Source organism: Pristiophorus japonicus, chromosome 20 (genome assembly GCF_044704955.1).
Source record: "Pristiophorus japonicus isolate sPriJap1 chromosome 20, sPriJap1.hap1, whole genome shotgun sequence".
NCBI lineage: Eukaryota > Metazoa > Chordata > Chondrichthyes > Pristiophoridae > Pristiophorus > Pristiophorus japonicus.
Genome location: NC_091996.1, coordinates 78,993,971 through 79,020,204, shown reverse-complemented (window position 1 = coordinate 79,020,204; position 26,234 = coordinate 78,993,971). Strand labels below are relative to the sequence as shown.

The window sequence follows — 26,234 nt, the reverse complement described above, 5'->3', positions numbered from 1 at the left end:
AGGAGCAACGTAAGGTGTGTCAGTGTCTGTTTCCAACCGGTTCGCTTGGGGAAAGCAACAACTTAATTATTTTATTGTCACTCTCAACACCTCGGATTTCTCACCATCTCTCCTAAAAATACTGCTCAGGGCTAAGCTTACGGTTTACATCCCAGACAATTGTAACAGGAAAGCCCTAGAGCTGTTCACTCCCAGTGTTTGAATCCCCATGTACAGTCCCAGGGTTAGAATCCTCATGTACAGTCCCAGGGTTATTATCTCATAAGAACATAAGAAATAGGAGGAGGAGTGGGTTATCTGGCCCCTGGAGCCTGCTCTGCCATTCAATAAGATCATGGCTGATCTGATCATGGACTCAGCACCACTTCCCTGCCCGCTCCCCATAACCCCTTATCGGTTAAGAAACTGTCGATCTCTGTCTTCAATTTATTCAATGTCCCAGCTTCCACAGCTCTCTCAGGCAGAGAATTCCACACATTTACAACCCTCTGAGCGAAGAAATTTCTCCTTATCTCAGTTTTAAATGAGCGATCCCTTATTCTGAGACTATACCCCCTGGTTTTAGTTTCCCCTATGAGTGGAAATATTCTCTCTGCATCCACTTTGTCGATCCCCCTCGTTATCATATATTTCAATAAAATTACATCTAATTCTTCTGAATTCCAACGTGTATCGGCTCAATCTATCCTCATAAGACAACTCCCTCATCTCCGGAATCAAACTCTGAACTGCCTCCAATGCAAGTATATCCTTCCTTAAATACGGAGACAAAAACAGTACGCAGTACTGTGGGTGTGGTCTCACCAATACCCTGTACAGTTGTAGCAGGACTTCCCTACTTTTATACTCTATCCCCCTTGCAATAAAGGCCAACATTCCATTTGCCTTCCTGACTACTTGCTGTACCTGCATACTAACTTTGTGTTTCATGCACAGGCAACCTCAGGTCTCTCTGTCCTGTAGCACTTTGCAATTTTTCTAATTTATATTATAATTTGCTTTTCTATTATTTCTGCCAAAGTGGATAACCTCACATTTTCCCACATTATACTACATCTGACAAATTTTTGCCCATTCACTGAGCCTGTCTATATCCCTTTGCAGATTTATTGTGTCCTCAATTTGCTTTCCCACCCATCTTTGTATCATCAGCAAACTTGGCTCCATTAAACTCGGTCCTTTCATCCAAGTCATTAATGTAAATTGTAAATAGTTGAGGACTCAGCACCGATACTTGCAGCACCTCACTAGTCACCATTTGCCAACCCCGGAAGAAAACACATTTATCCCAACTCTCTGTTTTCTGTTAGTTAATGCTAATATACTGCCCTCAACCCCATGAGCTTTTATCTTGTGCAGTAACCTCTTATGTGGCACCTTATCAAATGCCTTGTGGAAATCCAAATACACCACATCCACTGGTTCCCCCTTATCCACCCTGCTCATTACATCCTCAAAGAACTCCAGCAAATATGTCAAACGTGATTTCCCTTTCATAAAGTCATGCTGACCCTGCTTGATTGAATCATGCTTTGCTAAATGTCCCGCTACTGCTTCCTTAATATTGGACTCCAGCATTTTCCCAACGACAGATGTTAGGCTAACTGGTCTATAGTTTCCTGCTTTTTGTCTGCCTCCTTTTTTAACTAGAGGCATTACATATGTGGTTTTCCAATCTGCTGGGACCGCCCCAGAATGCAGGGAATGTTGGTAGATTACAACCAATGATTCCACTATCTCTACAGCTATTTCTCGTAAGAACCTCTCGTCCAGGGAACTTGCCTGCCTTCCGTCCCATTATTTTAGCGAGTACTGTTTCATTAGTGATAGTGATTGTATTACGTTCCTCCATCCCTATAGCCGCTTGATTATCCACTTTGGTATTACTCTCAGTGACCGAGTGTTTTTCTGTAATTAAACTAATCTCGGACTGTTTCTGTCCGATATTAACTCCTGCACGGTCCCAGCAAACATTTTCAGGCAGAGATAGACAGCTTTTTGAGCGATAATGGAGTAAAGGATTATGGAGAGCAGGCAGGGAAGTGGAGCTGTGCCCATGATGAGATCAGCCATGATCTTATTGAATGGGAGAGTAGGCCCTAGGGGTCAAATGGCCTACTTCTGCTCCTATTTCTTATCTTATGTTAACTGAACCCATCCAGAGTCAGCACCCTCTGGAATTGAGTGAGAAGGAGGGAAGTCAGTGAGTGTAGAACTGAACGCAACCAGAGTCAGTACCTTCAGGGGAGGGGAACCAGTGAATGTAGAACTGAACGCAGCCAGAGTCAGTACCTTCAGGGGAGGGGAACCAGTGAGTGTAAAACTGAACCCAGCCAGAGCCAGTACCTTCGGGGGAGGGGAACCAGTGAGTGTAGAACTGAACCCAGCCAGAGCCAGTACCTTCGGGGGAGGGGAACCAGTGAGTGTAGAACTGAACCCAGCCAGAGCCAGTACCTTCGGGGGAGGGGAACCAGTGAGTGTAGAACTGAACCCAGCCAGAGTTGGTAATGATAATTGGGAGCGGAGGACAAGCTGCCTTCAGACGTGTGACATGTTTGAATTTCAGGACAGGGACGGGGACGAGTGTATGGGATGGGATTTACAGCTTTGGAGGAACGAGAGGAAAGAATGTAACATACAATCTAAAATTGTCGGTTGTGAATTAATGTCCTTTACTTGCAGTAATGATTTTTGTAAACTCCTTTTCCAGGGTATTCGAAGGGCAGGATTTGCAGTCAGGAAACTCAAACCAAACATCGCGTCAAGATCGATTCATCAGGACCTGAATATCATCGGTCTTTGAAAGTGGAAGGAGAAATTTGTCTGTTCTGTCTTTGGGAAAAGATTTCAAACATCAGTGTGACTGGAAATGCACCGAGACACACACACCCGAGTGAGTGTGTTTCAGTGCACTGCCTGTGGAAAGAGCTTTAACCAGTTACACAGCCTGAAAAAACATCGCACGATTGACAGCGGGGAGAAACCGTACACGTGTTGTGTGTGTGGACGAGGCTTCAACTGATCATCCCACCTGGAGAGACACAAGGACACCCCCACCATGGAGAAACCGTGGAAATGTGGGGACTATGGGAAGAGATTCAATTACCCATCTGAGCTGGAAGTTCATCGGCGCACTCACACTGGGGAGAGGCTATTCACCTGCTCTGAGTGTGGGAAGGGATTCACTCGGTCATCCGACCTGCTGACACACCAGCGAGTTCACACTGGGGAGAGGCTGTTCACCTGCTCCGACTGTGGGAAGTGATTCACTCAGTCATCCACTCTGCTGATACACCAGCGAGTTCACACTGGGGAGAGGCCATTCACCTGCTCTCAGTGTGGAAAGGGATTCACTCTGTCATCCACCCTGCTGACACACCAGCGAGTTCACACTGGGGAAAGGCCATTCACCTGCTCTCATTGTGGGAAGGGATTCACTACCTCATCCCACCTGCTGACACACCAGCAAGTTCACACCGGAGAGTGACCATTCACCAGCTCTCAGTGTGGGAAGGGATTCACTCAGTCATCCACCCTGCTGACACACCAGCGAGTTCACAAGTGACTGCAGGGTTTGGATTCTGCTGTTGTCCCAGACTGAATCATGTCCATTCTGACAGTTGGGCTTTCTTTCTGCTGATAATGATTCCCCCTATAACTGGGCTGGAGTTTAATATTCTGGATATTTGACAAATTAATCAACAAGAAAATGCTCAGATTAAAAATAACGCTGATTGTGATTGCATCTCTAATTCACTCTTTAAAAAACATAAGAAATAGGAGTAGGCCATTAGCCACTCAAACCTGCTATGCCATTTAATAAAATCACTTTGCTGCCCACTCCCCATAACTCTTCACTCCATTATTGTTCAAAAATCTGTCTATTCCCACCTTAAATATACTCAGTGACCCAGCCTCCACAGCTCTCTGGGCAGAGAATTCCAATGATTTACAACCCTTTGAGAGTAGAAATTTCTCCTCATCTCACTTCTAAATCCCATATTCTTAAACTATGCCCCCTAGTTCTAGATTCTGTACAAGTGGAAACATCCTCTCGCCATCCACCTTGTCGAGTCCCCTCACTATCATATGTTTCGGTATGATCACCTCTCATTCTTCTAAACTCCAATGAGTATGGGACCAACCTGCTGAACCTATCCCTATAAGTCAACCCTTCATCTCAGGAATCAAACTAGTGAAGCATCTCTGAACTGTCTCCAATGCAAGCATATTCCTCCTGAAATAAGGAGATCAAAACTGTACCTAGTACTCCAGGTGTGGTCTCACCAATACCCTGTACAGTTGTAACAGGACTTCCCTGCTTTTATACTCCACATCCCCCTTGCAATAATGGCCAACATTTTTATTGGCTTCATAATTACTTGCTGTATATGCATGCTAACTTTTTGTGTTTCACACACAAGGACAACCAGGTCCCTCTACCGCAGCATTTTGTAATACCTCACCATTTAAATAATAAATTGTACTTTTATTTTTCCTGCCAATGTGGATAACCTCACACTTTCCCACATTATACTCAATCTGCCAAATATTAACCCACTCACTTAGCCTATCTACATCTATTTGCAGATTCTTTGTGTCCTCCTCCAATTTGCTTTCCTATCATCTTTGTATCATTAGCAAACTTGGCTACATTACACTCTGTCCCTTCATCCAAATCATTAATATAGGTTGTAAATAGTTGAGGCCGATCCCTGCGACGCCCCACTGGTCACCGTTTGCCAAACGGAAAATGACCCATTTGTCTGTCTTCTGTTAGTTATCCCACCCTCTATCCATGCTAATATATTAACTCCAAACCCGTGAACTTTAATCTTGAGCAGTAACCTTTTATATGTCACCTTATTAAAAGCCTTCTGGAAATCCAAATACACCACCTCAACTGGTTCCCCCTTAGCCACCCTGCTCATTACATCCTCAAAGAACTCCAGCAAATTTGTCAAACATGATTTCCCTTTCCTAAAACCATGCTGACTCAGCTTGTCTGTTTTATGCTTTTGCAAATGTCCTGCTCCTGTTTCCTTAACAATGGACTCCAGCTTTTTCCCAAAAACAGATGTTAGGCTAACTCGTCTATAGTTTCCTGTTTTCTGTCTCCCTCAGTTTTTAAATAGCGGTGTTAAATTTGTGGTTTTCCAAACTGCTGGGACCCCTCCACAATCCAGGGAGTTTTGGCAGATTTCAACCAATGCATCCACTATCTCTGCAGCCACTTCTTTTATGACCCTAGGATGCAGGCCATCAGTTCCAGGGGAACTTCTCCACCTTTAGTCCAGGGGATTTGTCCACCTTTAGTCCCATTATTTTACAGCTTACTTTTTCTTTCGTGTCAGTGATAGTTTTAAGTTCTCCTTCCCTATAGCCCCTTGATTATTTATTATTGGGATGTCTTTAGTATCTTCTACATTTAATACTGATACAAAATATCAGAAGGGTTTTAAAATACTGAAAGCTGCAACAAATGGAGTTAAAGTTTGTTAAGCAATTGACAATAAAATGAATTGAATCTGCAGGTTGGTTTTGGATTTCTCTGGGATGGAGCCAGACATGATGTGCCTTGAAATACCGCCGGTGTCCAGTAGATGACTCTGTCCCTCCAATTAATTCAGACTGATTGGAACGTGACTGCCCCCTGGAGTAGGATGAATGAGGGAAGATCCGGGTCAGACACTGAACATACTGCACCCCACAGGGAGATCACACACTGCCCCCTCCCTGGGGCAGGTAAGGGTCAGACACTGCACCCCACAGGGATATCACACACTGCCCCCTCCCTGCGGCAGGTCAGGGTCAGACACTGAATACACTGCACCCCACAGGGACATCACACAATGCCCCCTCCCTGGGACAGCTCAGGGTCAGACACAACATACTGCACCCCACAGGGACATCACACACTGCCCCCTCCCTGGGACAGCTCAGGGTCAGACACTGAACATACTGCACCCCACAGGGACATCACACACTGCCCCCTCCCTGGGGCAGCTCAGGGTCAGACACTGAACATACTGCACCCCACAGGGACATCACACACTGCCTCCTCCATGGGGCAACTCAGGGTCAGATACTGCACCTCACAGGGACATCAACACTACACAGGGAGATTGCTATCTTTAAGGTCTTGTTTTTTAATCTCTTTCCTAGCTCCCTAAAATCTGCCTCGAAAACCTCATCCCTTTTCCTACCTATGTCGTTGGTGCTGATATGGACCATTACTGCCCTGTATTCAACCATGCCATGTGTAGTGTCAGTGGAGTTGTACTGATATGGACCATTACTGCCCTGTATTCATACCATGCTGTGTGTAGTGTCAGAGAAGTTGTGCTGATATGGACCATTACTGTCCTGTATTCATACCATGCTGTGTGTGTACTGTAAGAGGAATTGTACTGATATGGACCATTACTGCCCTGTATTCATACCATGCTGTGTGTAGTGTCAGAGAAGTTGTGCTGATATGGACCATTAACTGTCCTGTATTCATACCATGCTGTGTAGTGTCAGAGGAGTTGTGCTGATATGGACCATTACTGCCCTGTATTCATACCATGCTGTGTGTGTACTGTCAGGAGTTGTGCTGATATGGACCATTACTGCCCTGTATTCATACCCTGCTGTGTGCGTACTGTCAGGAGTTGTACGCTTCATGGGCCACATGCTGTATCTGAGTGCACTGTGCTTAATTAACGACTATATCATGAGGTTTTCACAGTATCTAGCCCCTGTCTACCTGCCCTGTGTGCTTTTGATGGGACAGTGCTGTGAGTTTTACTGTGTCTAAGACATGCTGTACCTGTCCCCGAGTGTTTGATAGAACAGTTTCGAGCAGTCTTCAGTCTGTATCTGACCCATGCTGTTCGAGATATCACAGTTCAGAGTGAGCTTTCCTCTGTGTCTCGACCTTGCTGCTCCTGCCCTGGGAGTGTGTGATGGGACAGTGTAGAGGGAGCTTTACTCTGTATCTAACCCCATGCTGCACCTGCCCTGAGAATGTGTGATTGGACAGTGTCGAGGGAGCTTTACTCTGTATCTAACCCGTTCTGCACCTGCCCTGGGAGTGTTTGATGGGACAGTGTAGAGGGAGCTTTACTCTGTATCTAACCCATGCTGCACCTCCTCTGGGAGTGTTTGATGGGACAGTGTAGAGGGCGCTTTACTCTGTATCTAACCCGTGCTGTACCTGCCCTAGGAGTGTTTGATGGGACAGTGTAGAGGGAGCTTTACTCTGTGTAACCCTGTGCTGTACCTGCCCTGGGAGTGTTTGATGGGACAGTGTAGACGCAGCTTTAACTATTATTTACCACGATTCCCCTCCAACATTTGTTCATATGGCCCCAGCCATTGATGACCCCTACAATGTGCCTCTGACACCCCTTCCTTTTACAGGGGATCGCGTGGCCCACCCTGTTACGTGATCATAGCTCGGAGATCACAACTAATGTCGTATCAAAGGACATCGACCTTTTTGTTAAATTGACATCCGGGTGACCGTAGCAAACTAAGCAAATCGAACAATCCTCTCCAGAGAAAACTGCATGTAAGCATAGCCATCTGAACATGCCAACTGAATATCGAAGGCCTCTCCCGTTCAAAATGTGAATACCTTCAAAGGTTACTCAAGGAACACAGCGTTGATGTTCTGTGCTTGAGGAAACACACATTGAACACACCCATCACTTTGACACAAGAGGACGGATCACAGTTTGTAACCAAATCCCATTCAATAACCATCTTACATAAGGCCTGACATGCTATGTTAAACGAGACATCGAAGGCTGCACTGAACTTGAGCATAGCAGTATTGCTGGAATTTTCACTACAGCAATGGGCATAGGAGAGCTAGCAATCTCTGATGTCTATAAACCACCATTTGTACAGTGGTCTGACCCACCGCTCCTTCCTAATCAACATCCATCCATTGATCTTGTAGACTTTAATATCACCACACAACATGGGGCTATGAAAACAGCAATTATAATGGAGAAGTAATTGTGGGCTTCACTAGAGAATAAATTCCTCCATTTTGATGCCAAAGATCGAGATAAGTTCCATTTGTCTAGGTTATAATCTGACACCCCTTCCTTTTACAGAGGTTCTCGTGTCCCACCCTGTTACATGATCTTAGCTCGGAGAGCACAACTAATGTCATCGCAAAGGACATCGAACGTCTGCAGATTATAACCCAGACCAATTTTGCTCTCTCAAGACAACAAAGGAAACCCAATCACAGCCTCCAGAACCTTTCTCGATAACTTCCCCAACAGTGAACACAGGCCCTCGATCATCAATATCGGGATTGCAATTCTTGTCATCACATCAACACCGAAATCACATTGGAACTTCAAAAAAGCAGACTGGGAAACCTTCCAAAGGCCAGTTGACACCAACATCAGGTGGATTCTGCTAACCACCAATGCCTTTAACTGATTAATAGGAATTATTAAAGCTGTTGCAAAATGCAGTATACCTCGGGGGTACAGGAAGTCATATATTCCTTGTTGGACAGAAGAAAGCGATGCTCACTACCAGGAGTATTTGCTGAACAAGAACCAAGCCACAGTCAGCACAATGCTGGAATCTGTGAACTCGGCGAGATGTGAAAAGTGGAGGAGCCTTCACTCACTCTGTCAGGAAAGCACAGACCCTGCTCCGTCAGCTTGATGGGACAAACTCCACCTATACAGACAGGATGACCAGTAGAGCGGGCACTACGACATCTCACTTGATACAAACATCGTCATCCTCATAGGCAGTCCCTCGGAATCGAGGAAGGCTTGCTTCCACTCCCAAAGTGAGATCTTTGATGGCTGAACAGTCCAATAGGAGAGCCACAGACCCTGTTAGAGGTGGGGCAGACATTTGTCGAGGGAAGGGGTTGGTAGGGCTGGGTTGCCGCGCACTGCTTCCACTGCCTGCACTTGACCTCTTCATGCTCCTTGCATCGAGACTCAAAGAGCTCAACGCCCTCCCGGATGGACTTTCTCCACCTCGGGTGGTCTGCGGCCAGGGTCTCCCAGGTGTCCGTGGTGATGTCGCACTTTACCAGGGAGACTTTGAGGGTGTCATAATGTTTCCACTGTCCTCCTTTGGCACGTTTACCATGAAGGAACTCCCCATAATGCATTTGCTTAAGGAGTCTCGTACTATGTGGCCTGTCCAGCGAAGCTGATCGAGTGTGGTCAGTGCTTCAATACAAGGGGATGTTAGCCTGGACGAGGACACTGATGTTGGTGCGCCTGTCCTCCCAGGGGATTTGCAGGATCTTGCGGAGATATCGTTGGTGATATATCTCCAGTGAATTGAGTGCCTTCTGTACATCGTCCATGCCTCAGACCCATACAGGAGGGCGGCTATTACTACAGCCCTGTAGACCATGAGTTTGTTGGTAGATTTAAGGGCCTGGTCTTCAAACACTCTTTTCCACAGGCGGCCAAAGGCTATGTTGGTGCCCTGGAGGCGATGTAGAATCTCCGCATCAATGTCTGCCTTTGCTGATAAGAGGCTCCCGAGATACGGGAAATGGTCCATGTTGTCCAGGGCCACGCCTTGGATCTTGATGATTGGAGGGCAGTGTTGTGCGACGATGACAGGCTGGTGAAGGCTCTTTGTTTTACGGATGTTAAGCGTAAGGCCCATGCTTTCATATGCCTCAGTGAATACATTGACTATATCCTGGAGTTCAGCCTCTGAATATGCACAGACCCAGGCATCATCCGCATATTGCAGCTCAATGACAGAGGTTGGGGTGATGTTGGACCTGGCCTGGAGGCGGCATAGTTTAAACAGCTTCCCACAGGTTCTGTAGATTAATTCCAATCCAGCAGGGAGCTTGTTGATTGTGAGGTGGAGCACGGCAGCGAGGAAGATTGAGACGAGGGTTGGAGCGAAGACGCAGCCCTGTTTGGCCCCGGTCTGGACATGGATTGGGTCTATAATGGATCTGTTGGTAAGGATCACGGCCTGCATGTCATCGTGAAGCAGGTGAAGGATGTTGACAAACTTTTGGGGGCTTCGGAAACGGAGGAGGACGCTCCAGAGACCCTCACGATTGACAGTGTCAAAGGCCTTTGTAAGATCGAAAAAGACCATGTATAAGGGCTGGCGCTGCTCCCTGCATTTTTCCTGCAATTGGCGCGCTGCAAAGATCATGTCTGTTGTGGCCCGTAGTTGACGAAATCCGCATAGATAAAGCATGAGTCAGATGCAGAGTTAAGCTCCGTCTACACTGTACCATCAAACACTCCCAGGGCAAGTACACCACGGGTTAACTGAAGAGAAAGACCCATTCTACATTGTACCATCAAACATTCCCAGGGCGGGTACAGTGTGCGTCAGATATAGAGTGAAATGGCCTCCACAATTCCCAATCAATTACTCACACCAACTATCAAAACGTTAAGTACAGTATGGGTTCGATAAAAGATGCGTCAGATACAGAGTAAAGCTCCATCTATACTGTCCCATTAAGCACTCTCATGGTAGGTAACGCACAGGTTAGATACAGATTTCAGTTTTCGCTACACTATCCCATCAAAACTCCCAATGCATGTACAGCACGGGTTAGGTACAGAGTAAACCGGTTTGTGTACTGTTCCATCAAACACTCCTCGGCTTGGTACAATACGGTTTCGGTATTCAGTAAATCTTCCTCTGCATTTTCTCCTCAAACACTCACGGGGCAGGTGCAGATCAGGATCTTGAACAGTGCTCCATTTGCACAGTCCGAGCAAACATATAGACGCCGAACACTGCCAGATATTCATTGGTTAGACTCAGGATAATAAAAGCGAGCCATACCACCCAGATATGTGAAATGTGTGCCAAGTCCTTTCCCATTACATCGGTGAGACTTTCTCTTGGTGTGTTGGAAATGGTGCAACTTGTCAGCAGTGAGAGTGGTGTCAGGTATGTCAAGGATCTGAAGAACATACGCTTGATCCAGGCTCTCTTGTTCTTAGGTGCCTGTTCACTGAAATGAAAGCAAGCATCACTATCTTAGGTAACTGGTGTAAAACAGCTTCCAAAAGTCCACCAAATCACTGAAATAGTGAAAACTTAGCACCGCATGACACCAGAAATCAACAACAGTGTTCCAAAACTACAGCATTTCTTAATATATGAGTTCTGCTCTCAGTACCGAACATTCACCTTAAATAGCTTCCATGTGCGTAATTTTAACTTTAGGCGTGGTGTTCATTGATGGTGTTCAATGCATGATATAAATTATCGGCCCCACTCTATTTTCCTTGCCACTGGGAGTAACAGAAAAGAGAGAGTTGGGATAAATGGTTCATTCTAGGGTTGGCAATCAGTAACTAGTGGGGTGCTGCAAGAATCAGTGCTGGGACCCAAACTATTTACAATCTATATTAACGACTTGGAAGAAGGGACCAAGTGTAATGTAGACAAGTTTGCTGATGATACAAAGATGAGAGGAAAAGCAATGTGCAAGGACACAAAAAACCTGCAAAGGACACAGACAGGCTAAATGAGTGGGCAAACATTTGGCAGATGGAGTATAATGTTGTAAAGTATGAGGTCATGCACTGTGGCCGAATAAACTCAAAGAGCAAGTTACTATTTAAATGGAGAAAGATTGCAAAGTGCTGCAGTAGAATGGGACCTGTCGGTACTTGTGCATGAAACTCTAAAGGTTACTATGCAGTTACAGCAAGTGATCAGGAAGGCCAATGGAATCTTGGGCTTTATTGCAAAGCGGATCGAGTATAAAAGAAGGGAAGTCTTGCGACAGCTATATAAGGTATTGGTGAGGCCACACCTGGAATACTGCGTGCAATTTTGGTTTTCATATTTACGAATGGATATTCTTGCTTTGTAGGCAGTTCAGAGAAGGTTCACTAGGTTGATTCCGGAGATGAGGGGATTGACCTATGAGGAAAGGTTGAGGAGGTTGGGCCTGTACTCATTGGAATTCAGAAGATTGAGAGGTGATCTTATCGAAATGTGTAGGATTATGAAGGGGCTTGACAAGATGGATGCAGAGAGGATGTTTCCACTGATGGGGGAGACTAGAACTAGGGAACATGATCTTAGATTAAGGGGCCACCCATTTAAAACTGAGATGAGGAGAAATGTATTTTCTCAGACGGTTTTAAATCTGAGGAACTCGCTGCCTCAAAGAGCCGTGTAAGCTGGGACATTGAATAAATTTAAGACAGAGATAGACAGTTTCTTAACCGATAACGGAATACGGGGTTATGGGGAGCGGGCAGGGAAGTGGACCTGAGTCCATGATCGGATCAGCCAAGATCATATAAAATGGCGGAGCAGCTTCAATTGGATATATGGCCTACTCCTGCTCCTATTTCTTATGTTCTTATTCTCACGTCATGTGATAGCGTTATACAGGCAATAACGAATCGACAGCTGGTTTTACATCTCTCCTGATTAAGTTCAATGGAAAGGAAAATCTCATGAGGTGCATCACGAGCTATCGCACCGATATAATCCATTTTACACTGTTACCCAAAGGTAAATTGGCTACCATTCTGATGCGCCCCTTTCTTCCAATATGTGGTGGTCACTGTTTCTAGGTTTTTCTCCTAATCTCAATGCAGTTATTTACCCCAGTCAAATTCCCTGAATAAACCAAGCGATGCTTCTTTCCTTGTTAAATTGAGGTGGGAGTCCAGGGAGATCGAGGAGGCCTATAAAAGGCCCAACATCATCGGAGAGGTGACAGTCAGAGGGGCGGGAGTCCAGGGAGATCGAGGAGGCCGAGGAGGCCTATAAAAGGCCCAACCTTGTCGAAGAGGCGGCAGTCGGAGAGGCGGGAGTCCAGGGAGATCGAGGAGGCATATAAACCGCCCAAATTCATCTGTGAGGTGGCACTCGGAGAGGCTGGAGACCAGGGAGATTGAGGAAGCATATAAAAGGCCCAGCGTCATCGCAGCGGCAGCAGTCCGAGAGGCCAGCTGGTGCAGCTATAGCAGGGGCAGAAGGTAAACAAAGAAGTAGAAAGAAATCCAAAAGTGAAGTCACAGCCAAAGGGATAAGTGATTGGTTGGTGGTTGGTGAGTAGTTTTTCTTTTTCTTTTCCCTAAGGGTAGGTGACATTTATCATTGTTTTTGCCAACTTAAGTTAATCTGAGGGTTAAGTAATGGCAGGAGAGCTCGGACATGTGTCATGCTCCTCCTGCGCTATGTGGAAAGTCAGGGACGCTTCCAGCATCCCTGATGACTAAATGTGTGGGAAGTGTGTCCTGTTGCAGCTCCTGACAGACTGCATTGTGGCACTGGAGCTGCGGGTGGATTCACTCTGGAGCATCCACGATGCTGAGCATGCCATGAATAGCACGTTTAGTGAGTTGGTCTTACCGCAGATAAGGGTTACACAAACAGATAGGGAATGGAAGACCAACAGGAAGAGCAGTGGAAGGAAGGTAGTGCAGAGGTACCCTGCGGTCAGCCCCCTCCAAAACAGATACACTGTTTTGCGTACTGTTGGGGGGGATGAGTCATCAGGGCAGGGCAGCAACAGCCAAGTCCATGGCACCGTGGGTGGCTCTGCTGCACAGGAGGGCAGAAAAAGGATTGGGAGAGCTATAGTGATAGGATATTCTATTGTAAGGGGAACAGATAGACGTTTCTGCAGCAGCAATCGAGACTTCAGGATGGTAGGGTGTCTCCCTGGTGCAAGGGTCAAGGATGTCTCAGAGCGGTTGTAGAGGATTTTGAAGGGGGAGGGTGAACAGCCAGTTATCGTGGTGCATATAGGTACAAGCGATATAGGTAAAAAACGAGATGAGGTCGTACAAGCTGAATTTAGGGAGCTTGGAGTTAAATTAAAAAGTAGAACCTCAAAGATAGTAATCTCAGGATTGCTACCAGTGCCACGTGCTAGTCAGAGTAGGATAGCTCAGATGAATACCTGGCTTGAGAAGTGGTGCAGAAGGGAGGGATGCAAATTCCTGGGATATTGGAACCGATTCTGGGGGAGGTGGGACCAGTACAAACCAGACGGTCTGCACCTGGGCAGGATCGGAACCAAAGTCCTAGGGGGAGTGCTTGCTAGTGCTGTTGGGGAGGGGCTAAACTAATATGGCAGGGGGATGAGAATCTATGCAGGGAGACAAAGGGAAGTAGAATGGGGGCAGAAGCAAAAGACAGAAAGAAGAAAAGTAAAAGTACAGGACAGAGAAACCCAAGACAAGAATCAAAAACGGCCACATGGCAGCAAAATTCTAAAAGGGGAAAGTATGTTAAAAAGACAAGTCTGAAGGCTCTGTGCCTCAATGCGAGGAGTATTTGTAATAAGGTGGACAAATTAACTGCACAGGCAGAAATTAATGAATATGATATAATTGGCATCACGGAGACATGGCTCCAGGGTGACCAAGGCTGGGAACTCAACATCCGGGGGTATTCAACAGTCAGGAAAGGTAGACAGAAAGGAAAAGGAGCTGAGGTAGCATTGATGATTAAAGAGGAAATTAACGCAATAGTAAGGAAGGACGTTAGCTTGGATGATGTGGAATCTGTATGGATGGAACTGCAGAATACCAAAGGGAAGAAAACGCTAGTGGGAGTTGTGTACAGACTACCAAACAGTAGTAGTAAGGTTGGAGACAGCATCAACAAGAAATTAGGGATGCGTGCAAAAAAGATACAGCAGTTATCATGGGCGACTTTAATCTACATATAGATTGGGCTAACTAAACTGGTAGCAATATGGTGTCGGAGGATTTCTTGGAGTGTATTAGCGATGGTTTTCTGGACCAATATTTCGAGGAACCAACTAGAGGGCTGGTCATCCTAGACTGGGTGATGTATAATGAGAAAGGACAAATGAGCAATCTTGTTGTGCGAGGCCCCTTGGGGAAGAGTGACCACAATATGGTAGAACTATATTAAGATGGAGAGTGACGCAATTAATTCAGAGACTAGGGTCCTGAACTTAAGGAAAGGTAACTTCGAATTGACTAGAATAGACTGGCAAATTATATTTAAAGGATTGATGGTGGATAGGCAATGGCAAACATTTAACGATCACCTGGATGAACTTTAACAATTGTACATCCCTGTCTGGAGTAAAAATAAAACCGGGAAGGTGGCTCAACCGTGGCAAACAAGTGAAATTAAGGATATTGTTAAATCCAAGGAAGGGGCATATAAATTGGCCAGAAAAAGCTGCAAACCTGAGGATTGGGAGAAGTTTAGAATTCAGCAGAGGAGGACAAAGGGGTTAATTAGGAGGGGGAAAGTAGAGTATGAGAGGAAGCTTGCTTGGATCATAAAAACTGACTGCAAAAGCTTCTATAGATATGTGAAGAGAAAAAGATTAGTGAAAATAAACGTAGGTCCCTTGCAGTCAGATTCAGGTGCATTTATAATGGGGAACAAAGAAATGGCAGACCAGTTGAACAAATACTTTGGTTCTGTCTTCAGGAATGAAGTCACAAATAACCTTCTGGAAGTACCAGGGGACTGAGCGTCTAGTGAGAAGGAGGAACTGAAGGATATCCTTATTAGGTGGGAAATTGTGTTAGGGTAATTGATGGGATTGAAGGCCAATAAATCCCCGGGGCCTGATAGTCTGCATCCCAGAGTACTAAGGAAGTGGCCCTTGAAATAGTGGATGCATTGGTGATCATTTTCCTATGGACTGGAGTGTAGCGAATGTAACACCACGTTATAAGAAAGGAGGGACAGAGAAAGCGGATAATTGTAGTCCGGTTAGCTTAACATCAGTAGTGGGGAAAATGTTGGAATCAAATATTAAAGATGAACTAACAGAGCATTTGGAAAACAGTGATAGGATCTGTCCAAATCAGCATGGATTTATGAAAGGGAAATGATGCTTGATAAATGTTCTGGAATTTTTTGAGGATGTAACTAGCAGAGTGGACAAGGGAGAACCAGTGGATGTGGTGTATTTGGAATTTCAAAAGGCTTTTGACAAGGTCCCACAAAAGAGATTGCTGTGCAAAATTAAAGCACATGGTATTGGGGTAATATATTGACGTGGATAGAGAACTGGTTGGCAGACAGGAAGCAGAGAGTCGGGATAAACGGGTCCTTTTCAGAATGTCAGGCAGTGAGTAGTGGGGTGCCATAGGGCTCAGTGCAGGGACCCCAGCTATTTACAATATACATTAATGATTGGATGAATGCATTGAGAGTAATATCTCCAGGTTTGAAGATGACACTAAACTGGGTGGTGATCTGAGCTGTGAAGAGGACGCTAAGAGGCTGCAGGGTGACGTGGACAGGTTAGGTGAGTGGGCAAATGCATGGCAGATGCAGTATAATGTGGATAAATGTGAGGTTATCCACTTTGGTGGCAAAAACACGAAGGCAGAATATTATCTGAATGGTAGCAGATTAGAAAAAGGGGAGGTGCAACCAGACCTGGGTGTCATGGTACATCAGTCATTGAAAGTTGGCATGCAGGTACAGCAGGCGGTGAAGAAGGCAAATGGTATGCTGGCCTTTATAGCTTGGGGTATTGATTCAAGGAGCAGGGAGGTCTTACTGCAGTTGTACAGTGCCTTGGTGAGGCCTCACCTGGAACATTATTCAGTTTTGGTCTCCTAATCTGAGGAAGGACTTTCTTGCTATTGAGGGAGTGCAGCGAAGGTTCACCAGACTGCTTCCCGGGATGGCAGAACTGACCTATGAGGAGAGACTGGATCTACTGGGCATTTATTCACTGGAGTTTAGAAGGATGAGAGGGATCTCATAGAAACACATAAAATTCTGATGGCAATGGACAGATTAGGTACAGGAAGAATGTTCCCGATTTTGGGGAGGTCCAGAACCAGGGGACACAGTCTTAGGATAAGTGGTAGGCCATTTAGGACTGAGATGAGGAGAAACTTCTTCACTTAGAGAGTTGTTAACATGTGGAATTCCCTACTGCAGAGAGTTGTTGATGCCAGTTCATTGGATATATTCAAGAGGGAGATAGATATGGCCCTTATGGCTAAAGGAATCAAAGGGTATGGAGAGAAAGCAGGAAATGGGTACTGAGGAAATGGTCAGCCATGATCTTATTGAATGATGGTGCAGGTTCGAAGGGCCGAATGGCCTATTCCTGCAACTATTTTCTATGAAACATTCTGGTCCTACTTGCAGTGCCCGATCTAGTCTAAAATGTGTTCTTCACTTTGATCACGGACATTATTTCTGTCTATTGTTTGATTGATACATTCTCCAAATATGAGTAAGCTTTTGTTCTGATATTATCTCTTTGAACTGGCTGCGGTTCTCCCCTCTATCACATAATTCTGGTGTTCTGTTATGTACATCGAAAATTGTACCATGGCCCCTCCAAGTCCGCAAAGCTGTCCTTGTGAATCCTGTCTCATTGCATGGTTTGTGATATCACGATTTTCTAGCGCTGTAACTGAATCCTTCATTAATGCTGCTACTCCAGCACCTTTTACTGCCCCTTTCTCTCATGAAAACGTGATTTTATAAAGCGCCTTCAACAAAGCCAAACGTCCAAAGGCGCTTCCCAGCAGGGTAATCAGATACAAATTCACACCGAGCCAAAGAAGGAGACATTGGGAGGAGTGATCAAAAGCTTGGTCAAAGAGGTAGGTTTTCAGGTTTGTATTATAGGAAGAGAGATGCGAAGAAGAGGAGAGGTTTGGGGAGGAATTTCCAGAGTTTAGGGCTGTAGGCACAGTTGCCAATGGTGGCATGAAGGAAGTGGAGCATGCACAAGCGGGCAGAATTGGAGGGATGCAGAGTTTTCGGAGGGATGTGGGGCTGCAAAAAGTTGCAGATAAGGATTAGCGAGGCTACGGAGTGATTGTAACAGGCGGATGAGAATTTTGAAGTCGAAGTTTTGCTGGATAAGGATAACATTTCGGTAAGTGCTCACAGGGGTGATGGGTAAACGCGAATTCGTGCAATTTAGGATAGGGGCAACAGAGTATGCGATTAACTCAAGATTATGGAGCGTGAAAGTACCTATGCCGGCCAGGAGAGCATTGGAATAGCCGAGTCCACTCTGGAAGTAACAATAGCATGGATGAGGGTTTCAGCAGCATTTTGGTAGAGGCAGGTACGAAACCTGGAATATTGAACTATAAATTGCCATACGCCTCCGATACACAAAACAATTTCCAAAATACATCCTGACATCCAGGCTGCAAAGAGTTGCAGTCTCGGGCCTCCAGGCGGATGGCAGCATAAAGGCCGATGAGATGCAGGCATTTTGGAAGTAACCCTGGGATCATATGGGCCCGATCCTCCAATGGCAAAGGAGGATTCCATTGCAGTAACTTGCAAAGGGCATCCCAAGATGATATGTATGGCATCCCCAAATTATAAAACAATTTACAGAATTTTAACAATTATAAACGTACTGAATTGCAATATTGGACATAACTTCCGTCACTGCACCAACCTCAATACAAAATTAACTTTTTGATTAATAATTTTAAAATCTTAACTCGGGCCAATATTTGCATAAAATTATTTAAAGTATATATGTGTAATTCTGGATTTATAAATGGTTTATTTAAGCATTATACACATTAAGCATTATCCCTCACGCTGATAAAAGCAAGCCCTACGCCTGATTTTACCAGATATAAGAGTTGCATGGGCAATTGCTTGGCAGTTGTTGGGCAAATAGCCCAAATCTGCACCAGCAATACACAATTTTCAGGCGGTTCATAAGTGCATGCCGAAATCCAAACGTTGCTGAACCTTTCAAATGGATTATGATGGCTTACTCAGAGTATGCTGACAAAGAGACTGCAATTTCAGTGCCAATAATTTGGCAAGCCTGTCCAAATCTAAGAAATGTTCCCTTACAGCTATGTCGTATTTCTTCATAAATATTATAGCTTCTTATTTTGTTTTCTTTCAACTTTGTTTTGAATGCCTTGTGCATCCATCCTGACTCCAGTTTCTGTGTGTTTCCCGCTTCAATACTCTTCCATGGATTCAAGGATCTTAGTTCACTTTGGATAAAATGGGTCATCTGATTTCTGTTCTTGCTCCTAATTCCACGATTCTGCCTCGTGTCCCTTGATAGTTCACAATAATCTTTGTCAACTACCCCATTAACTTGAACGTTTCGATGAGATCACATAAACGTATTGCTGAAGAAAATAAGTCTAATTTTCCTATCTAAATATTCCTGATATAATAATAGCAACACCTTATATTTATATAGCGCCTTTAAAGTTGTGAAACATCCCAAGGAACTTCGCTATAGCCTTAACAAACAAAATTTCACACCGAGACACATAAGAAGATATGAGGGTAGGTGACCAATAGCTTGGTCAAAGATGTCGATGTTAAGGAGCATCTTAAATGAGGAAAGAGCTGTAGCGAGGTGACAAGGCTTAGAGAGGGCATTCCAGAGCTTAGGCCCTCGGCAGCTGAAAGCACGGTCATCAATGGTGGAGCGATTAAAATCGGGGATACGCAAGAGGAAAGAATTGGAGTAATGCAGAAAGGAATATAGAGCCCAGTCTCCTTGCCCGATATCCTCTTCAATCATAATATTTTTTCTGTTACCATTTCGGACAATGTTGTTTATTCCCATCCTTGTTTCCCCAGTCTTACCGCACCTGTCCTGAACACAACACACACTAAAGCCTCACCTGCTCTCCTCGAGCTGGCATCTGGTTGTGCGGATGGTCAGCTCGCAGTCCTTCTCCAGCTGGTTCAGCGTGTTCTGAACTGTCAGGTTTATCGTCTTTTCTATTGTCGTGCACATCTCTTGAATCTGATTCAGGCAATGTGTTGGCTACCAGCCCAAAAGACACGAACAGAGTGAGGAAATACCAGCTAATAAATGAGAGGCATCTGATTCTGAAGGACATATTATGCATTCTATTACCCACATCGATAACTAACTGATCCTTCTGCGACCTTCACTACCTGATGCTGTATTTAGCTGAGAATTCGTGGCATTGATTCCTACACTAACTCAATGGAGATAATTTTACCAGTCACACAACTGTACTGCTAACTGAGCAACTCTTGATGCTCCGATTGAACTGTGGTGAATCTGTATTCACTGCATGTCTCTGTAATCTGTCCAAAATTTCAGGATTCTTTGTCCGAAAGTCTAACTTAACACTTTGTCGATGTGTTTTATGCTCACTGCCCGTAGTCCTCCCAGGAGCCGAATAACTCATACAGCTGAGCAGAATTTAATATCTTCATCGTTTTAAAGCCTTCAATGATATCGCCACCGAACCAGAATTTCTCTTACGAAATTCAGCTCAATTTATGGAGCCTATCCCCAAAACAAAGGGGTCTAAGAATGAGTATCGCTTTGATCGCTCTCTATCATACCTTCGAAAGGGCCTCGATATCTCTCACCATCTGTGCCTTCCAAAATAGCCTGCAATATTCCAATCGAAACCATGTCAAAGCTCATTATAGTGTTCTTAGTTAATATTGTACTATTGTAGTAATACAACATAAATCTCGGTTTACCTTACCAATGTCCTTCTAACGCTACTTGTGGATCATCAATGATTTATTGGTTGTGACACCACGTTAACTCCCTGCATATTGGCCTTTAACAGGTACCGTTACCTTGTGAGCACAATCTTGGAGTTTCCCATACGGAAATGCATCACCCTACACTTAGCCAAATTGAAGAATATCTGCGACGCTGGGACCCATTCCATAAATCGGCCTTAATTCAACCCAATACTAACCGCTCCACTACCGACACAATGCGGCTGCTGTATACACGGTCTACAGGATAAACTTCAGCAACTCTCTGAAGTTACTTCGACAAAACTTTTCACTCCTCTGCGAACTCGACCCTAAAAAAAAACAAGAGACACAAAGTACTGGGAGCAGCAACATCTCCAAATCACAACCCATGCTACACTTCACCATCACAGGGACACATATCACCACTGATTTACCGGATTGGGTCAATTTCGTGAAATTCCGCCCCTGACGCCACCTGAGAGCACCAGCGTCACAAGGGCTTCAGTGATTCTGAGAAAATGCCCGCCTTCATCTCAAGGCAACTTGGGAGGGGCAATAAAAGCTATGTATCCAGAACCACCCATAAGTCTAAAACAACTAAATGGGAAATTATTTCAAGTCCCAACTTCAAAGCACAATTTTGTGATATGGGAGCGTGTTAACATTCCATAGTCTCAATCAACTTACTTATGAAGTTGGTTAACAGCTGTCACCCAACACAGTGCACTTCAGGACTGAAATTGTGACCTGCCTTCAGGTGGATCTACCCCATTGATGAATGCCATTTGCCTGCGCGGTTGATACCAGTTCCTTATCCAACATGCACATTGGAAATCAAACGTGCAGCCTCAATAGAGCATTGTTTCTATATAAATCTGATTAATATTGAGGAAACCACGACCCTACCTTGTTGGGATCTGGGATATAGATGGTCGGCTACCAAAGCCACATTTGTTGAGACCCGATCTTTTGCACAGGTCTTGCACTATCTGCATCATAATTTTCTGAGGAAGAACACAGACATATTCCACTGTAAATCTGAACACAAATCTTGAGCAAACAACATCCCATCAGAAGTAAATAAATCCTATTGGTTTAGAGCTTTTAAAATCCTCAGACTGTCCCAAAGCACTTCACAATCCATCAAATGCAGAAGTGCAGTGACCGTGATTGTCAGGCAAATGTGGCGGCAAATTTGCGCACGGCAACATCCTGAAAACAGCACTGAGATAAATGACCAGTAAAGCTGTATTATATTCGCCAACATCACTACCTTCTTCAAATCGTGCCAGTGGATTTCTTACGTTCACGTGAGCAGGCAGACAAGGATTCAGTTTAACTTCTGGTCCCAAAGACGGGACCTCCCACAGTGCAGTTCTCACCCACTTCGCAACTGTGAATTCACTCCAAATGTATATCATTGGCTGTAAAGCGCTTTGAAACGTCCGGCGGTCGTGAAAGGCGCTATATAAATGCAAGTGTTTCTTTTCATCTGATCCCAGAGCTCTGTTACTATGCGTGTTATTCATGTCACTTCACCGATGCTGCTGTTGCAATCAATCTCGTTCCGGTGCACAATCAAGTTGATGCACAGTTAGCCCCATGGGTTGAAAAGCCTCTCAAAACATTACACTATGTATATTAGGATTTGTAAGCTTGCTGGATTACAATGCAAACCATTCCAACGCTAGATTCAACTCACGTTGTCAGATATTGCAACAGGCAGTTATTGGCAAGTGTTAATCTTTTTATTATCTATGGCCTATTCAAAACGTTATGCCTGATGCATTACCGGTCTACGAAACCGAATTTCAGTTGTCACATTTCCCGTATAAATCTTCTTTCTCTTATCAATTCCTATGTCTAAGTTAATATTGGAAACCCTATAACCACCTGCAATCATGCCCCACCACTGGTGGTGCTGTAACATCTCAGCTTCATGTCTTACCACTCCTGAGTTTTTCCAGCAGAGAAAGTCCAAGAAGCTTCAAAAAATCAATTTCCAAATTGCAGTAAGATTTGCAACTTAATTATAAGTAACAATATCAAATCAATGAATTATATGCAAATAAGGACACTGTGTATGACATTAAAATGGGGAACCAATCGCCTCTACACAATTAATGGTTTGGTGGGACTTTTTAAATGCATAATTCTCTCATTCAAAGGGAACACCTTAATATATGTGTGGCAGGATACAGTAAACGTGCTGTTTATACAGAGTCTTATTATTTGCATATATTCCAGATCGCATCTGCTTTTTATTAATTGGTTGCAATTTTCAGTGAGCACCCATGATCACATCACCGAATTTGGAAATCCATTCAAGAAGTAGACTCCCAGCTGTAACAAAACGAACTCTGTCTGTATCTGTCTGTCACTCTCATTACAGTGGGAGTAGAGTAGAGAATTAAAGTGACAGATGACCAGACGCCCAAGGTCAAAATTACGGACTAAACAGTCGTGTTCAATTAGAGTTATTATCTATAATGTTAATGTTGTATCAACATCAGGAATGTTGGAGTAGGGTTACCACCACTAATGTTAGAATACGGGTCAATACCAGTAATATTAGATTAGAGTCACCACCAATAAAGTTGGTGTAGTGTCACCACAAGTTACATTAGAGTAGGGACACCAGTAGTAATGTTAGAGAAGTGTCAATTCCACAATTGTTAGAGTAGACTCACCACCCGAAATCTTAGAATAGGTTCAAAACCAATCATGTTAGAATAGGGTCGCCGCCAGTAATATTAGAATAGGGCTAATACGAATAATGTTGGTGTAGATTTCCTAACGGATCACTTGGGTTAGGGTAACCAACAGGTTTGTTAGAGTAGAGTCGCCACCAGTATGGTTTGAGTGAGATCACCACCAGTAATGATAGTTTAGGGATACCACTAACAATGTTAGATAATTATCGATACCAGTATTGTTCGACTAGGATCAACATCATTAATGATAGTTCAGTGGCACCAGCGGAAAAGTAGGAGTAGGATCCCCAATAGTAATATTAGAGCAGTGTAGGCACCGTTAATGTTAGATTACAGTCACCAACAGTAATATTAGAGCAGGGTAGGCACCATTAATGTTAGAGTACAGTCACCAACAGTAATGTTAGAGAAGGGTCATCACCAGTAATGTTTGAGTAGGGTCACCACCAGTAATGTTAGCGTAGGGTCACCAGCAGTAATGTTAGAGCAGGGTCACCATCAGTAATGTTAGAATAGGGTCACCACCAGTAATGTTAGAGCAGGGTCACCACCAGTAATATTAGAGTAGAATCACCACCAGTAACGTTGGAGTACAGTCACCACCATAAATGTTAGAGTAGAGTCAATACCGGCAATGTTAGATTCGAGTAACCACCAATAATGGTAGTGCAGTTTTAACACCAGTAATGTTAGTGTAGGACCAATACCAGTAATATTCACGTTAGAGTGGGTAACCACCAGGAATTTTAGCATAGTGTCACCGCACGTATGGTTTCAGTCCGTTCACCACCAGTATTGTTAGATTAGCGACTACTACTTTTAGACAAGTGCCAATACCAGTAATGTTAGAACTGGATCACCACCAATAATGTTAGAGTGCAGTCACCACCAGTAAGTGTAGCATAGTCTCTTCACGTGTAATGTTAGCTGGAGTTACCACCAGTAATGTTAGAATAGGATCAGTACCAGTAATGTTAGAGTAGGGTCACAAAGACTAAGTTTTGAATAGAGTCATCACCAGTAATGCTATAGTAAGGTCACCACCAGTAATGTTAGAGTAGGGTCAACAGCAGTAATGTTAAATTAGGATTACCACCAGTAATATCAGAGTAAAGTCAACAGCAGTAACGTTAAATTAGGATTATCACCAGTAATGTTAGAGTAGGGCCAACAGCAGTAATGTTAAATTAGGATTATCACCAGTAATATTAGAATAGGGTCAACAGCAGTAATGTTAAATTTGGATTATCACCAGTAATATTAGAGTAGGGTCAACAGCAGTAATGTTAGAGTAGGATTACCACAAGTAATGTTAGAGTCGGGGTACCACCAGTAATGTTAGAGTAGGGCCACCACCAGTAATATTAGGGTAGGGTCACCAGCAGTAATATTAGAGTAGGATTACAACCAGTATGTTAGATTACCACCTGTAATATGAGAGTAGGGTCACCACCATTAATATTAGAGTAGGGTCATCATCATTAATGTTTGAGTATGGTCCCCACCAATAATGTTAGTGTATGGTCATCACTAGTAATGTTAGAGTAGGGTCACCACTAGTAACGTTAGAGTAGGGTCACCATCAATAATGTTGGAGTAGAGTCACCACCAGTAATGTTAGAGTAGGGTCACCACCAGTAATGTTAGAGCAGGGTCACCACCAATAACGTTAGTGTCTGGTCATCACCAGTTACGGTAGAGTAGGGTCACCATCAATAATGGTAGAGTAGGGTCACCACCAGTAATGTTAGAGTAGGGTCACCACCAGTAATGTTGGAGTAGGGTCACCACCAATAAAGTTATAATATGGTCATCACCAGTAATGTTAGAGTAGGGTCACCACCAATAATGTTAGAATATGGTCACCATCAGTAATGTTAGAGTAGGGTCACCACCAATAATGTTCGAGTAGGGTCACCTCCAGTAATGTTAGAGTAGGGTCACCACCAGTAATGTTGGAGTAGGGTCACCACCAATAAAGTTATAATATGGTCACCATCAATACTGTTAGAGTAGGGTCACCACCGGTAATGTTCGAATATGTTCATCACCTGTAATGTTAGAGTAGGGTCACCATCAGTAATGTTAGAATAGGATCACCACCAATAATGTTAGGGTAGTGTCACCAGCAGCAATATTAGAGTAGGATTACCACCAGTATGTTAGATTACCACCTGTAATATGAGAGTAGGCTCACCGCGACTAATATTAGAGTACGGTCATCATCATTAATGTTAGAGTAGGGTCACCACAGGTAATGTTAGAGTAGGGTCACCAGCAGTAATGTTAGAGTAGGGTCACCACCGGTAATATTATAGTAGGGTCATCACCAGTAGTGTTAGAGTAGGGTCACCACCGGTAATGTTAGAGTAGGGTCACCACCAGTAATGTTAAAGTAGAGTCACCACCGGTAATGTTAGAGTAGGGTCACCACCAATAATGTTAGAGTCGGGTCACCACCGGTAATGTTAGAGTAGGATCACCACCAATAATATTAGAGTAGGGTCACCACCGGTAATGTTAGAGTAGGGTCATCATCAGTAATGTTAGAGTAGTGTCACCATCAGTAATGTTAGAGTAGGGTCACCACCAGTAATGTTAGAGTAGGGTCACCACCGGTAATGTTAGAGTAGGGTCACCACCGGTAATGTTAGAGTAGGGTCACCACCAATAATGTTAGAGTAGGGTCACCACCGGTAATGTTAGAGTAGGGTCACCACCGGTAATGTTAGAGTAGGGTCACCACCAATAATGTGAGAGTAGGATTACCACAAGTAATGTTAGAGTCGGGGTACCACCAGTAATGTTAGAGTAGGGCCACCACCAGTAATATTAGGGTAGGGTCACCAGCAGTAATATTAGAGTAGGATTACAACCAGTATGTTAGATTACCACCTGTAATATGAGAGTAGGGTCACCACCATTAATATTAGAGTAGGGTCATCATCATTAATGTTTGAGTATGGTCCCCACCAATAATGTTAGTGTATGGTCATCACTAGTAATGTTAGAGTAGGGTCACCACTAGTAACGTTAGAGTAGGGTCACCATCAATAA

At 44.2% G+C, this 26,234-nt stretch overlaps 1 pseudogene; it reads left to right on the top strand.

Moving 5' to 3' along the window:
• Positions 1-5,482, top strand: part of LOC139232785 (zinc finger protein 850-like) — a 146,609-nt pseudogene extending 141,127 nt beyond the window's left edge.
• The last annotated feature ends 20,752 nt before the right edge of the window (positions 5,483-26,234 follow it).